Source organism: Typopeltis vanoorti, chromosome 22 (assembly GCF_054136105.1).
Source record: "Typopeltis vanoorti isolate ZY-2024b chromosome 22, IOZ_Tvanoo_1.0, whole genome shotgun sequence".
In the NCBI taxonomy this organism is placed as follows: domain Eukaryota; kingdom Metazoa; phylum Arthropoda; class Arachnida; order Uropygi; family Thelyphonidae; genus Typopeltis; species Typopeltis vanoorti.
The window spans coordinates 21,755,592-21,771,433 of NC_143570.1; the positions used below are offsets into that span (position 1 = coordinate 21,755,592).

A 15,842-nucleotide genomic window follows, 5' to 3' on the forward strand; every position below is an offset into this window, starting at 1 on the left:
GTGTGCTGTCTGAAAATGCATCTCAAGCCCGCGTGCCTTTTGAGAATTGAACCTAGTCGTCTCTTCCTTCCCAAAAACCACTCGGCAATGGAAGCATCACACACACACAGTATTTTTTCCTTTTAGAAACAAATTTTATAAATAAACAACGTAAAATACTGGTTTAACAGCACGTAAACGATTGTCTCCATTTATTTTTACATATTACATTTATTTCCAGTTCTTACAAACAATGTTTGCGACGACCAGTTAGCAATCGTCCTCTATTTGAATAAAGAATAGTAGAAATTAAATTGATTTTCATAGCCCGCATTTAAAACTGATTGAATCTTTGATTCTGCATTTTTCTTTTCTCCGTCCAATAACATAAAAAGAAAAAAGAAAAAAAAAGTTTATTACAAAAGACCAAGAACCGTACGAAGTACGACTTTCGTGACCATTGAGGCGCGCGCCGCAGAGACAAGTCAGCGTACATCCCACGCGAGATTTTACCGATGGAGGCACTGAGACTCCTCACGCAGGTCTAAGAGATGACAAATGAACATCGTAAGGCTGCCAGCTATTATTTATTTATTACTTTAAGAGATACGGGGAAAGTTACAGAATACACAGGCCTGTGTTGTTCTAAGACGAAACGCTACGTCTCAGTCCTAACAGCTAATGACAAACCTGTGCTGAGAAATCAATACTAAGTCAGCTGTATCATTCGGTAAATATCGTAATTGGTTCAAACTATTCGTACAGCATCTATCTATCCCCTTTACAATATTTAAAAATGAAATAAGTGAAGTAATTTTTTACCTTTTTTTTGACAGTATAGAGTTAAAAGGATTGATAATGAATACCCCCCTCTCCTCCCCTCAGAATGAAGAAATCGCTTCATTCTAAATTTTAGTTCAGAAAAGTACAAGAATGGATTAAATAAAGAAGAAAATTTCTAAGGATAAAGTATGACTTTCTTACGAGGACTTATTCTAATAATTTAATTATATTTTACAATAAATTGACAACACTGAACAAATGGAAAGGCAATATTGTGATTTTGCAAAGATATTTAACAAGTTCTGCAAGATTTAGTGTGTGTATTTAAGCTGAGAAATAGGAACAGATAACAGATTTGCGACATAGATAGCAAATATCAAACGAGTGTGTGGATGTGTGTGCGCGTGTGTGTGGGGGGGAGGGGGGTTGAGGGAGTCACAATCTCAAAGAGAGAGATAGAGAGAGAGAGAGAAGTTAATGACTTGTATTCTGATGGTGTAGAAAAAATAAAATTTTCACATTTGACGTCCGTAGACGCCGTATGGTCACTGCCGTACCTCCCATGGTTTTGGCAATGATGTCTTCTGCTAGAATAAGTGGTAGGGTCGCATATTCCCTTTCCACACAAAGTTTATAGGAAAATCACAAACATCCATGCCCACAGAGGGATTCGAACCCGCAGCCTCTTGGCTGGAGAGGACACGCTAACCACTCGGCCAACAATACCAGGGCAACTCGTGGCAGAGGTGGAGCAAGCTCCAAGCACTCCGCCGCTTTCCAAAAAGCAGTTTAATATCTTGGGCCCCGATGGGACCCGTATCAGTTATTAAGCTGATAAGAACAGATACTACACTTTGATCTTAGCCAAAAGGCCGAGAAGTGGATGATATAGAACATGTTTAAAAGGTACCTGTATATGATGAAGAACTGATCTTGGGGAGGGGAAAAAATATCAAGTGACGCTCTTGGGGACAAATGAGTGGGAGTACTGTTCAATTTTTCAATGTTTAAGATTGGGTTGGCCTGTCTGAAAGGGTTCTCAGTGTCCTCGATGGGATTCAAACTCAGGTCTTTCTAAACAAAAGGCACTGTCCTTGCCAACTGAGCAAGTAAAGTAAGATTTTTTTTCCCCACTTAGTACCGAAGATAATACATAACATATGTGGTATGAGGAGAATGCACTGCAACAGGCAGAAGAGACCGGGGAATTGGGGGATAGAGGATTCGAAATTTCGATATTCCCGACTTCAACAAAACACAAAGTCCTAATCCGCATTAAAAGATAGAATTCCCATTAAAGCGGTTATTATGCTAAGGGATCTAAATTCTGATTAACAAATCATAGCTCAGGTAACTGAAAGATTCGTTAGTGAAGATATGTTTTGAAGACAGAAATAAAAGGAGACTAACCGAAGGTGGCAAAAAAGTGACAAAAATAAGAAGAAAAGATAACAATAATAAATAAAAACAAAAAATGCAGCCTCGAAGCACGCACTGTAGTTACGGGGTCTACCACCTTGTCCTGTTTAACAAGACAGACGCATAGTAATTTGGGTCACTGACTTTACCCTTCCAAGATGCCTGATTAAGTCCACAGTTTGATCACTCATCACCTCCTTTCGCCCTACCTTCTTTGCAATGGTTGTAATATTAGCATTAATACAGTTTGTATAATAAATTCGTTTAAATATTGTATCGTAAATTAACTGTGACGAATTGCAAATATGTTATCAGTAATTTAGCTAATTTATTACTAGTATTTATTATACATTTTTTAATTTGTATATTATTATTATTCAAAACAATATGTTTATACTTTTTATAACTGTACTTTCACATTTTTTTGTTCTGATTTTTTTTTTTTTTTTTGGAGGGGGGGAGGACGACGATCGCTTCTATCGCTTGCCTCTGGATTCGCCCACGCCTTCAACCATATCACTTCAAAAATATATTATAACCAAGTTAAAACAACTAAGTCATAATTTTTAGACACACGTGATAGTATGTATGCCTTCTATTCATATTTTAAAAAAAGTAAAAGACAAAACAAAACCCAATGACTATCCGTTAATAATAAGAGATTTCAAATGTTAGAGCAGGGAATTATATTTGTACCACTTGGTACAAATATAGGAACATAGGATGAAGCTACATGCGATAAAAATTGATATAGACTTAGAAATTTCATCACACATAATAACTTTAAAATTACTAATACTTTTTTCATGCATAACGATTGCCATAAATTCACTTGAGAAACAAGAACCCTAAAAATCATAACAGACTATATAACAGCTAATAGGAAAACAACTAAAATGCTATCACTAGAGAGGAGAGTATTCGGAGGCTTAGGAATATAATCAGATCATTATCTATTGCAAGGAAAATTGAGACTATCAATCCGCCCGAAGATGACTTTAGAGTTCAACTTGTGGATGACAAAAGCATTAACTACCTTTATTCCAAAAATAAGTGAAAAACCAGAACGATAAAAAGAAAATGATTATATCGAAATAGGACAGAATAATTTGAAATAATCAAAGAGAAAACTGGTTACACTTCTTCCAAAAGTTATGGCAAGATAATAATGAAACTAAAACTAATATGCCAATTACTAACTATATGGTGGAAGAAATAACATTATCAAAGCCAGCCATATATCAAAGCAAATCAGAGAATCCCCTGGGGAAGATGGAATAAGTAACTGATTAAATATGCAGGCATCCTGTTCATCTGGCGACTTTTACGATTATTTAACAATATCTGGCAGCAACAAAGCATGCCAGAAAGTTGGAATAAGACCATTATCATTCCAATATATAAAAAAGACGACAAGTGCAATTGTGAAAACTATAGAATATAAGTTTTCTAAATACTGGTTATAAGTATGCTTCATTAACTTCAAAACTTAAATGTAGAAGACAAACGTTCTGAAGAACAAAATGACTTCCGAAAGGACGATCGTGCATGACCAGCTTTTACGTTAAAAGTCTTAATGAAGGAACCTTGTGAATTCAACACCCACCGACCCCCCCCACACACACAGTATTTGTAGGTAACAAAAAATCTTCGACAGTCTTAAGAAAAAACTGAACCATACAAGAAATTAAATATTCCAAATCGCCTGCTCACAGCAATACCTAACATGTATCAAAACAACCAAATAGTTGTAAGAAAAAATGAAGACGGTACAGAATGAAAATCAACACACACAGAGAAGAGGAGTACGTCAAGGATGCCCGATGTCACATCGAGCATCCTTGACGTACACCGGGTATCCTTATTATTTAATTAATATCTATTATTTAATATCTATATAGATGAAAAAGTAAAAGAAAAGTAAGAACAATAGCATTTAAACTGGATCGTGGAACTATACTTAATACCATTTTGTTTGCACATGACCAAATAATCATAACAAGAAGTGAAGATGACCAGAGATCGATATATTTCTTAAGCATAACTGGAATGCAGTCAGAAGTAAAAATCCTGACTGAAAATAAAATTTAGAACAAATTAACTTTCAAATGCCTTGGATGTGCAATATCACATACAAAAGAAGCTGGCACTAATATCAAAATTTCGAACTTCCTACAGATAACAGGGAGGATCAGTAATATTTTCAAACCTAAGTTCAAAAAGCATACAAGAATAAGAGTTTATCACGTTTTAGCAAGACCTTCTCTGCAATGGAAGTGAATTATAGATCATATAACCTGCAGAAGAAAAAAAGAATAGAAATCGAAGAAATTAAATTCCTATGAAGGGCAGCACACTTATCTGAGAAAAAAATATATAAAGAACGAAAAATTGAGTCAGTATTGGGCAAAATATACGAATACAGAAAGAAGTGTTTGTGTACGAATATAAAAAAGATACTTTTTTTTTGGAGGACGTACATGTCAAGGATGACCAAGAAAATGATGAAATGAGACCGGAATAGGCCACTGGGCCTAAATCTCTGAAAGGATAATGATGACGATAACGTGATAATAACTCTAAAGAAGCTTGAATCATACAATAAAGAAGAAGACGTTCATCATTATCCAGATTATCCAGATTTGTTACAGACAAATTAAATGAAGGAATACCCATACATAGTTGTTGCGATTCGCAGATTGTATGTTTGGATATGTTTGTTTATCGACTCAATTGTACGCTGAAATAATTATGAGGACTTAGGAAAGCGCACATGATTCTAATCACTATACTCCAGGATATTTTGTTGTTCAAGGAATACTACAATTGCATTAGTACTAACATTTAAAACTGAGCTTGTAAATGTTTCTTGGTTGGTTTTTAGTATGCAGCCAACTCCAGAGTTCTATCATAGGGTACTAGTAAAACCAAGCAAGAAGCATTTGTAAGCTTAAAAATGCTTCAAATGTACAATTCTCGCGAAGGAGTTTGCACTTTCAGCTAAGTGAGCGTTTTTTGATCTATCTGGATGACCTTATCGACACTTAAAGCCTGAGATATCCGTTAGCTTTTTGTAATGAGCGTTGAAATGAACCCATGTTTCTGAAATGAATTCAGATTTTAATCAAGTGTTTATTTGATTAAAATCTGAATACAATATAATGATAGACTGACCTTGATAGGCGACTAGCACTGGTTAGTTGTACTGACGTCAAATTAAAGATGATACAATCAGATTATCCTGTGTGGTAATAGTCAAAGTGTTTAGGGTATCACCAATCAATGAATTATTATTTTCTCCGTCTCCATATTCAGCTTGAAAAAATGGAACGGCAATCAAATAAGTCTCGTATTAAATTGGTTTGAGTTTAATACAGTCGGTGAAAGAATTTTTTTTTTCAAAAAAATGTTCTACTGTACCGAGGTCATCAGTTTCGATCGTAAGTGGTTGAATGCTTGCAAGCTAGCAGAAAATATCCCATCACTTTCGTCTGAAACACTTATGTTCTAAAAATAAAAAAAAGAAGGAAAATACCAAGTTTTCTAATCCGTAAAAGAGACTAAATTCATTCTAAACTCAATACTATGCGCTGATACATTCTAGCTGAGGAGTTGCCTTAATGCAAAACATGAAGTCCAACTGCAGACAATGCCAACTTCGATTACCCACAGTTCAAACAATTTCAACGGGTTTTAAAATAAAAATACTGAAAAACGCAATTTCCAACTTATTAAAGGAAGGAAAAAGGAACCAATTGTAAATAAGAAACATAGTTTAAATGTCTTTAAACTTATACAAACTAACAGATGTTTACTGCATGACCTGACTTGATTTGCTGAATATGAAAAATCTAATTTTTTGGATCGCGGTGCATCCAGAAAAATGAGTCTAATTTCTTTTCAAGTTCTTGGATAGCATTTCTTCCAAAGGAAACCGAAATAGCTTCTCGCAATACACTAATACTTACTGCACGAAAAACCTTCACCCAAACCAAAAAGTCTGCATCTTGCTTCTTCATCCTATTACTACTCTCGGTGACCAAAGTTTTCTCTTGCATGCATGTGTTGAATATGTAATATTCTTATTCTTGCGACTTTTAAATATTTCAAGACATTTTTCTCTTTTTTTTATAACACAGAACTTTGTATTTCTACGTGTACACTATTTTAATTATTCATTTGTTTCTTCAAATGAAAATAATTTCTTACCAGCGAGTCACTTTTCCAGTTTTAAACAACTCTTTAGACCATTTGTAATAATCCACTAAATAAGGGAATCATAAAGGAAGTCCCGTTGTCATGGTAACGCAAGGAAACTAACACATATGGAGTTTTCTAGAAAAATAATTTTTAAAAAAATGCGCAAAAATAGTAAGTAAAAATTACGGTGTAAGCAGATGAAAATACTTCAATTGGTTCTTTAGTTTTTAATCGCCTGTATTTCAGAACGAGGCATTGCGATGCATTTAGTACATTTAGACTCGTGCAAAAATAAGTTATATATGCTTTCCTTAGAATTTTTTTTTATACAGATACAGTTAGCAATACCATGCGTGGGTTAAAAAACTTCAGTAGCCTACGGCACTTCTCAAAGTGAAAGAAGACCTTAGCAAGAAAAAAAAAATACAGGCATTCCTTTCGTAGAAGAATAAATAACTTTTCCAAGAAATGGTCTGATTTTTTTCTGATGATATACTTCACATGACAGAGAAATGAAATTAAGGAAACCAGCTCAAGTGTTCTAATCAAATTGGACTGAACATAGATCTAAAAACACGAATAAGAACATATAACACCAAAAAGTATTATACTGGAAGATCGGGAAGTTGAGAGAGTAGACTGGTGATGAGTATGTTAATTTTTTCGACCAAAAAAACGAATGTAACAAAAAGTAACTAACGCTGAGTTTAATAGGTCGTAATAGATATTTAATTAAATATCTAATACGACCAACTAGTTTCGTAACATATGCTAGTGACTTCGTCGGTTACGAAGAACAAACAAATATACAATAAGCGATAAACATGAACCATTATACAACTAAAAAAAACCCATTGAATTTTTGATAAAAGATACGATCTCCAGTAAGAGGAATCGCGCGTTGCGTTTCATTACATTTGTATTCAGATTGATTTAGATTATTTCTATTGTATTTCATTATGTGTATTCAGATTTTAACCAGATTTACGACGTTTTGGGTTCATTTCAACGCTCATCACCAAAAGCCAACGAATACCATAAGCTTTCATGTCAACTGAGGTCATGTCATCCACATCGACCAAAAAAGGCTCGCCTAGTTAGTGAAACTGCCAACTACAATGAAAGGCAATGTCCTTCGCAAGAATCAGTACCTTTGAGGCATTTTAAAGCTTACAAATGTTTCTTGTTTGGTTTTACTAGAGCGCCATGATAAAATTAAGACCAGGTATACAGAAATGTATCCAGTTCATCATGCATTTGGAGATGGGATGGATATCGCAAGTTAACAACGCAGATGAACTAATTTATTAAAAGAATGGATTAGTTGGTACCAAAGAGGGACAAAATGAGAATTGGTAGAATACAATGACTAAGAAATGCAGATAGAAACTGAGGGATACTGCCCAGCCCTGGAATATCTAGACTGAAAAAGTATTTTATTCAGAATGATGTAAAAATTCTTGTTTGTCTATTAAGGCGCCTCAACGAAGTGTACTGGAACTGTGGTTTTCTGCATTAAAGTCACCAGACCTGTAGTGTACATGGTGACCATCTTTATACACCTGGGGAGAAAATCTGCAACAGAGCAACCACCCAATTCACAAATCTGCTTATATATTATGATTTAAGATAAGGAAATTAAAGACTAAAAAAATATTTACAGGAGATTTTGATACTCGTCGGTGACGCGTTTTTATGTTGCTAATTTAAAGTGGTACAGGTGGAAGAAGTCACAAATTCCAAAAACTTCAGGTATACTCTGATGCAATTTTTAACGGGGGGGGGGGTGCTCCACTTTAATGACTTACTTTCGTAGTACTTAACTTGGAATAGTGCCAAAGCACTATGACCATGAGGAATGCATGTGTATTATTGTTTTCAACTACATGCTTCATCAAACAGACTACGGAAGAAAAATGTTTCTCCAGTTAAAGCGTGAGCAAGTCAAGTGAATTCGAATATATACAGACAGACACAAGATGGTTTTGATTTTCTTTTTACTGAAATCTCGATTATCAACATTTAACAAGAACTGCAACTACGATACAAGATCTGCGCAGGTTGGCCGAATGGATAGTGTTTCCAGTCCCTAACCACTTAAGGTAGGTTTAATCCCAAAGCGGCACAAATATCTGTGATTGTCTAAGGCTGTAGATCAATTTCATCGGCCAGTGCAAGAATATTCCCTGCTTACTGGAGGCCTGAATGGACTCGAAAAGTTATGCCCTTTGTCTCTAGATGACAGTTCGGTCACCACACTAATAAGCTATAGAATCAGAACTATTCCTGGACGGAATTGGCAAACAAGCCACTGTAACAGGTGCAATAACACCTATTACAATACTGTTATTATCACACGCTAACTTATTACATTAACGTAACTTCAATTCATAACAATGAAGACCTACATCGATTTTCTTCAAAGATCCAACTGCTCATATTACTGTCAACTCATCCATTTACAGCTCAATCCAAGCATAAATAATACGCATTATTTATGAGGAAATATGCGCATCGTATGTATAGTGAGTGATACTATATACATATAGTTTCTTTTTTTTTCTGAATCTAAACTCCGAACATATTGGACCAATTGAATTTAGTGTTCCCTCGGCATGCGTTTTTGATTACGAAGAAATCTTTGAAAATTCATTGAGCTCTGCTGCTTTTGCCGTCCCTTTAATGTTTGCGAAATCTAATGTTGTTATCGTCTGCTTACAAGCATTAGTAGAGTCTAGGGAGCTAGTTAAGGATATGAACACTTCATCGCAAGTCTTTTTTTATGCTAAACTCTAACACTCCATCTAAGATAGTACGGTGTGCTTTTTCTTTTCTTTTTTTTTTTTTTCATTTTCAGATAACCTAAGTAATAAGATGGAATTCTGAATGGCATTTGCTGCCTTTTTTTTTTATTTTCTTTTTCTCCTCTTAAGATGGAAATATCTTTATCTCGTTGTGCAAGTGTGGCACCGAAATGTTTCGCCTTAAAGAAATGCAAGAAAATACGTTTCCTGAGAAATCCCGCCTAATGAAATTCCGACTGCAACCATAATAACAGGAATGCCGGTCTTGCTATTTGCGTTTCTCAACACCCAATCTGTTTGATGTTTGCATCGCTCGTATGAAAAACTGATTAGTTTTACAGCCATAATCCTTACGACTGTAAAACTCTAATCAAATATTCTATGTTGCCTGACTTTAATAAAGTAAACCCAAGATTGAAAACTGGCTGTCAATCTTCCAGGAATGTCTTTAGTTTCTTAACTAAACTTTTTTTTTTTATTAATCTACGGAAAATGAAAAACTTTTTTTCGCATTCGGTCTATCAGTATATTTATAACTAACCCAACAATTATTTCGCATACAGGCTAAAATGGCTTCTAAATTAATCCAAAATTTTATAAACTGCATTCTACCTTAGGTTTTTTTTTTTTTTTTGAGAATATCTCAGAACTCAAAACATGTATTGAATTCTAAAATCTCATTAGGCACTTGACATCGAAAACCGTTTGTTTGAAATTAAAACATAAAGATGACTTTTTATGTTTTTGGAGTGAAGACAATCTGTACAGTAACCTATCAGGAATACAAAAACAAAAACAACAAGCCATTAACAATCCTAGAAATATTAAGACTATTAGAAATGCAAAACACTTGACCATTCAAGAAAGCTTCAAAGTGTGGGAGATAACAATCTGTAAGACCCATGCTTGAGTATATTTTGTAGATCGTTATAATAAATGGAAAGATGTTTTTATACCTTCTTTTATGAATACTATGCAGAATCTTTCCTCATCAAATTCGAATAAGATGAGGAAAGCATAGCGAAAATATTTTCTGCCTCAAGATGCAGTTTTGAGCATACTATACAACACGCGCGCATGTTGTATAGTATGAGAACAGAGAATGCTGGAATTCAAATAATGAAAATGAACAGGAATGCACTTATAAAACACCTCTTATTATGGTTGTTTTATAAGTGAAAATCGCTTAAATAACTTCTAGCAAATTAAGAAACTTTAATTAAATAAGTGTGAAGTGTATTCTAGGTGGACAGCAACGATAGAAACAGAATCAAATGGAAGCAGTACAGGAATACCACTCTCAATCAAAAATCAATGTTAGCTGACGCTCTATATTTTCTTTTCTTTTCTTAGCACAACAAGAGGAACAAATAGACTGCTTGTCAAATATTTTCCCAGTATTTGCAGAGTTCTTTACAATATAGGCACTATAAGCCAATAAAACAATAAAACACTATAAAGCAACCAGTGGCTGGTTGTTTTATAGTGTTGAATTACTCTTGAATTACTACTAACCAATCTCTACAAGATTCACTCTACAAATGAATCCATGCAACTCCTATGGAAAGAAATGGCGTTCATTGGCGCTAATCTGGATGTGTGTATCAACATATTGCAGCGTGTTAGCGTCTATAAATTGCGCACTTGCCGTCGAGACAGCAACAATAGTATAGATTCGAGCTAAAGCTTCAGTTCCAAGGTAAGGAAGCAAGTGCTGGTGCACAAAAACCGAAGTGACCAAAAGGTCACTTGGATACCTCTCAAAACTAAGTGAGAGGTATCCAAGTGACTTCAGTTCTGCGCTTTTTACTTACCAGTCCATCAGAGGAGAAGGATACTGGATCGGTATTGACGACGCCATTTGGTTTGAAATACCCGAGTTCAAATCCCATCTTGGGCATGAAGAATCTCTATAATGCAATGCGCTAACGGGGATGTATACGCATCCCGAGAAATCTTGCACACATCCCTGCGAAATAGGCTGAGCAAGTTATTCGTAGTAAACAAGTATGGAAGTGACTCATGACAACCACAGGGAGAAATTTCAAAATACTATTCTTATATGGCCACGTCACTCAACCGTGATCTTTTTTTAGGTTTATGTTATGCGTTATTTATTTATTTTATTTTATTTTTATTTTTTTCATTCATATTAACGTTCGCATTTCTTCCTGGTCGGAGGAAATGCCGACGAGACCTCTCGGTGATAAATGACTTTCACAGCTTAGTGAAATATCATCACCTTACACATTAGAATCCACAAGTGGATTTCTCATGTTTGGTCTTTTCTCTTCTACTCTCATCTTATCTGAAGGTTGGAATTACGGCTGAAGCAACTACAGCTATTAGGGCAATGTATTGTGTCTGATAATTACATCCAAAATGATGTCCAAAAAGTGTCTGATAATTACATGTTTTCTTCTGGTCTGTTTGCAAGACTCCAGATCCCCCCCCACACACACACACACAAAAGCCAAATGATTTTCGGGGAGAGAAAACTGCCACATCATTACGAGGTCGACTAACTCGCCTGCTCTAGAAAGCTCTTATGGTTCCTCGGGTTCTGGACGAGATTCGAACCCGGGTCTTTCTAATCAAAGTACAAATGTCTTGACATCTTCAAGAATGCTCTATGGAAATTATGTGCAGTGCGGCAACATTCAGTGACGTGCCAAACCAACAGTACGAACCCAGAACGCTCTACTTAAAGGGAGTAGCGAATAACTATTACGAATAGTCTTTTTAGCCTGGAGATGGTCAGTGAGTAGAATGCATTGCCTTGAAGGTTCGACAACGCAAGTCTGAACGGACATGGGAAACTGAACAGTGACAGCATGCTATCTTCTTCCCAAGTCTTCTAGGATGGGTCTGTCACCCAATAGGTGTTTAGAATAATACAAACAAAAATAACTTCCTTTGGTCCTTCCTACAAAAAGTTCCAATACAATCCAGACGAAATACGTCAGAGAATAAACCAAAAAAAAAAAAAAAAGCAGGAGAGTACTGAAAACATAACCACTGCCATAAATACAAACCTGAAGACAAAGCCAAATCAAACATGGGAAGGGGGGAATGCTTTCTTAAATGATACTATTCATGTACGAGAAGAGTGTCATATAAGACAAGTCTAAACGTAAACGCAGTCTTTCAGGATACGAAATAGCATCAGAAATGTCTTAGATGTCGATGATAGAGATAGCTAGTCACTTAACTATAAGTGACTAGCTATATCTATCATCGACTAGCTATATCAAGTCTAGGAAGGAACAAGTGGAAGGAGGAATTGCTGAACTAAAGGATTCCACAAAGTTCTCCAAAGACAGTTGGTTGAGGGAAAAATCACCGAATGACAATTACTTGAAAGAGAATTGGCCATAAAAGCAAACCAACAAATTAACAATTAATGGCGCATCATCCAAAAAACGATCCACCTACCTAATAATAGTTCATCGTAAAAACGTTTCACCAATAATTTTTGATAAATTACTTTCCATAATTCACCGAAACACATATGAATATTTTTAATGTTTTCGTTAGAACGATCTACCATTACCTAAGACACCGAAGATTGTATTGACTATTCTGTCCTATTTTAGGATTACCTGAATAGTGAGCATGATGATTCATCCTTCAGTATCGGCAATAATTTAGTAACACTTCTTACGTTCTTGTGAAGACTATTTACTTGAATGGAAAATACTTTTCACCTATTACGAATTCTTTAGGTTTTGTTTTCTTGCTAGAGTCCCAGTGTCATGAAAACTGTCAACCGAGGAAAGCCTAGCAATTTTTAGTTTTTTTTTTTTTCTATAAAACGTGTTGTTATTGTCACGTAAAATAGAGAACTGTAATACTGCTTTTTCCCCTACAATCAATTTTTAGGATATTTCATTCGCTTTGGAATAATTTCTGGTTTAAATTCATCCGCTTAAACATACGACAGGTAAGTCGTTTATAGTAGTATAACTAAGAAAAACAGCATCCCCTATTTTGAACCACTTATGCTTGACTTATTTCTTCAGGCGAAATTAAAGATTCTGCTATTACGAAGCCATGAAATAAGAGCTGTGAATATTAAGTTACACATCCTCTGACCAAAAAGAAACCGAACTTTTAATAGAAAATAAAACAGAGGCCAATTATAATTATTTAAACCATTTATTTCAATCAATATACTCTCCCTCAGCTTCGATACAGCGTTTGGCAAGGTCAATTAATTCGTTAAAGGAGTTTTTTATATCGGTTTTTGGGATACTGTTGAGGGTCGTGGTCACTGCCGCTTGAACGTTTTCAGTGGTGTCGTATCGCTTTCCTGTCATCGGTCGGCAAATGAAGCCAGGAGAAGAGAAAGAAGTCATAGGGTGCTAAATGAGGTGAATACGGCGAGTGATCCAACACACAAACTAGGTTTTTGCTCAAAAAACTGTCTCGCAATGTTCGAACGATGAGATGGGGCATTATTGTGCAAAAGTGACCAGCTGCCTGCATCACGATATTCACCGTACGCGACGAATTCTCGCTATCAATCGCTTCAAAACTTCGAGATAAAACTCACTATTGACCGTTTGGCCAGGCGGAACGAATTCTTTGTGGACAATGCCCTTGGAATCGTAGAAACAAATCAACATTGTCTTTACTTTTGACTTCTCCAAGCGACTTTTTTTCGGATGTCCCTCTTCTAGTGGTCCCCACTCAGCACTCTGGCGCTTTGTTTCGGGCTCATACTCAAAACACCACGTTTAGTGTAACGATCGTTTCAAGGAAGTTTGAGTCCTTACGAGCGGTTTTAATGAGGTCCTTGCAGTGTTCAATTCGATACATTTTTGGTGTATGAGCGTTATACATCAATCCCATGTATGAAAGGCTGCAAGACCTGGATACTTTGCAGATATAGAGTATATCTGCAGAGTATGAAGTAAATAGGAAATTAAATCCACTTAACTGAGTACAATATTTAAGAGCTCAAACTCAAAACACAAAAACTGCGAATGATTGTTCATTATAAACAAAGCAATTATCTTCTTCGCAACCAATTTTTTCCCCTTTTCTACCAGAATTGAAAATACGAGTTGCAGCTTTGCTAACACCTTCATACATTTAAATATTTTGAAAAGCTTTTAGGGAGCCTCCGTAACTCAGTCAATGTAATTCCTTTCCCCACCCCCGGCGTGGAAGTGGTAACTTCTGACCAATACCTCATCTCGGATCCAAATGCCAATACTGGTATCCTGGATATTAACAAAAAGCTTTTAGATCAACCAATCAATCGCTTATTTTGATGAAATCTCATTTCAAGTAAGCTTTTAGTGGATGTTTATTCAATGATTTGCAGTAGCGATGAATCGTGGATTTTCGGACAATGGCTTTATCGATTATACGTTTTTATATGCTGTGTGTGTGTGTGTGTGCGCGAGCGCGAATTGTAATGTTGACATTTTAAGTCCTAAAATATCTGCTGTTAGAAACGAATATGACATATATCCTAATTAAAATCGAAGCTCAAATGATCATGAATCTGAGTATTTAACGGGGTGAGGGAGGGACAGAATGCTGTAGGGTAAATGAACCTTGTTATAGTTTCGCAACCAAACTTCCCACTACAGGTGCGTCAGACGTCGATTAGCTTCTGACCTATATACGAGAATTACTCATTTTTTGAAGATTTTAATTTTGCACAAGTTGATAAATCGCTCTTATTTCGGTTAGCTACAAGACAGTTAATGCGTGAAGCAGTTTCCTAATTTCGTCAGAGTTTGATTTCACTAAAACTAGATCATCGCTAATTAATTCCTTAATTAAATGCAAAACAGAAACTGATGAATGAGGTATTAATCAGATGTTTTTTCCCCCTTGGCTTTCCTCATCTTTTGTTAGCTTCGTTCCAATATTTCTTCATAAAGGTTGATAGATTGGTGGTTCTGTTTTACGGCCTAAGCAACTAAAGACTACGAGGCTAGTGCATTTTCTATAAATTGCGTGCATTCTTCTGGTTGGCTCACTTGGCCTGTGCAATGAAAACACCAGATTTTAATAAAGAAGGTCACACGATAATTCTGTAACTGGAAAAATATAATTTAATGATTTGGTATTTGAAATCCTTACAAAAATTTGTTAGGGCATCTAATTTCTTATTTAAATTGGACAAAAAAAGGGGAAAAAGAGATGTGAAATTAGGTCTTAGCAGTAACTACGCTCTGGTTGAGCTGAATTTAATAAAATTTGAAATTCAGGATGCACACTACAATATGTCCAAGATTTTATATGTCCAATAAAATCCGTTTGACAAAATTTGTCAAACGGATTTTAATGATATTGATAATTCTGTACTGGCTGGATGGATTTTTAATAACGTTTTACATTTATTATCTCTATTAAAATTTATCCAGTCATTTCGATATTGGTTTCAATCAGACAATTTGCAGAGGCAAAAATCAAGCAAAAAATTATATTCACATTACATAGGAGAACAAGTAAGGAAGTTCTGCTTGACAAGAGTCACTAGTCTTAAAAAGCTAAGGTATAAATAACCTCACCTATTTCATTTGGAGAATAAAAGGCGTTAGCAGATTTACTAATTCATTTATTTATTTTAAGAAATTATATTTTTGTTTTAATCCCTTATCCTTGCGCAAGCAAAGTTTCAGTGAAGTATCTTCA

General features: G+C 35.4%; 1 non-coding gene across 1 annotated transcript; it reads right to left on the reverse strand.

Moving 5' to 3' along the window:
* Positions 1-1,456: 1,456 nt before the first annotated feature.
* Positions 1,457-1,646, reverse strand: LOC150094206 (U2 spliceosomal RNA). The gene has a single exon (XR_016550281.1). It is a non-coding gene; the product is annotated as a U2 spliceosomal RNA (small nuclear RNA).
* Positions 1,647-15,842: the final 14,196 nt, after the last annotated feature.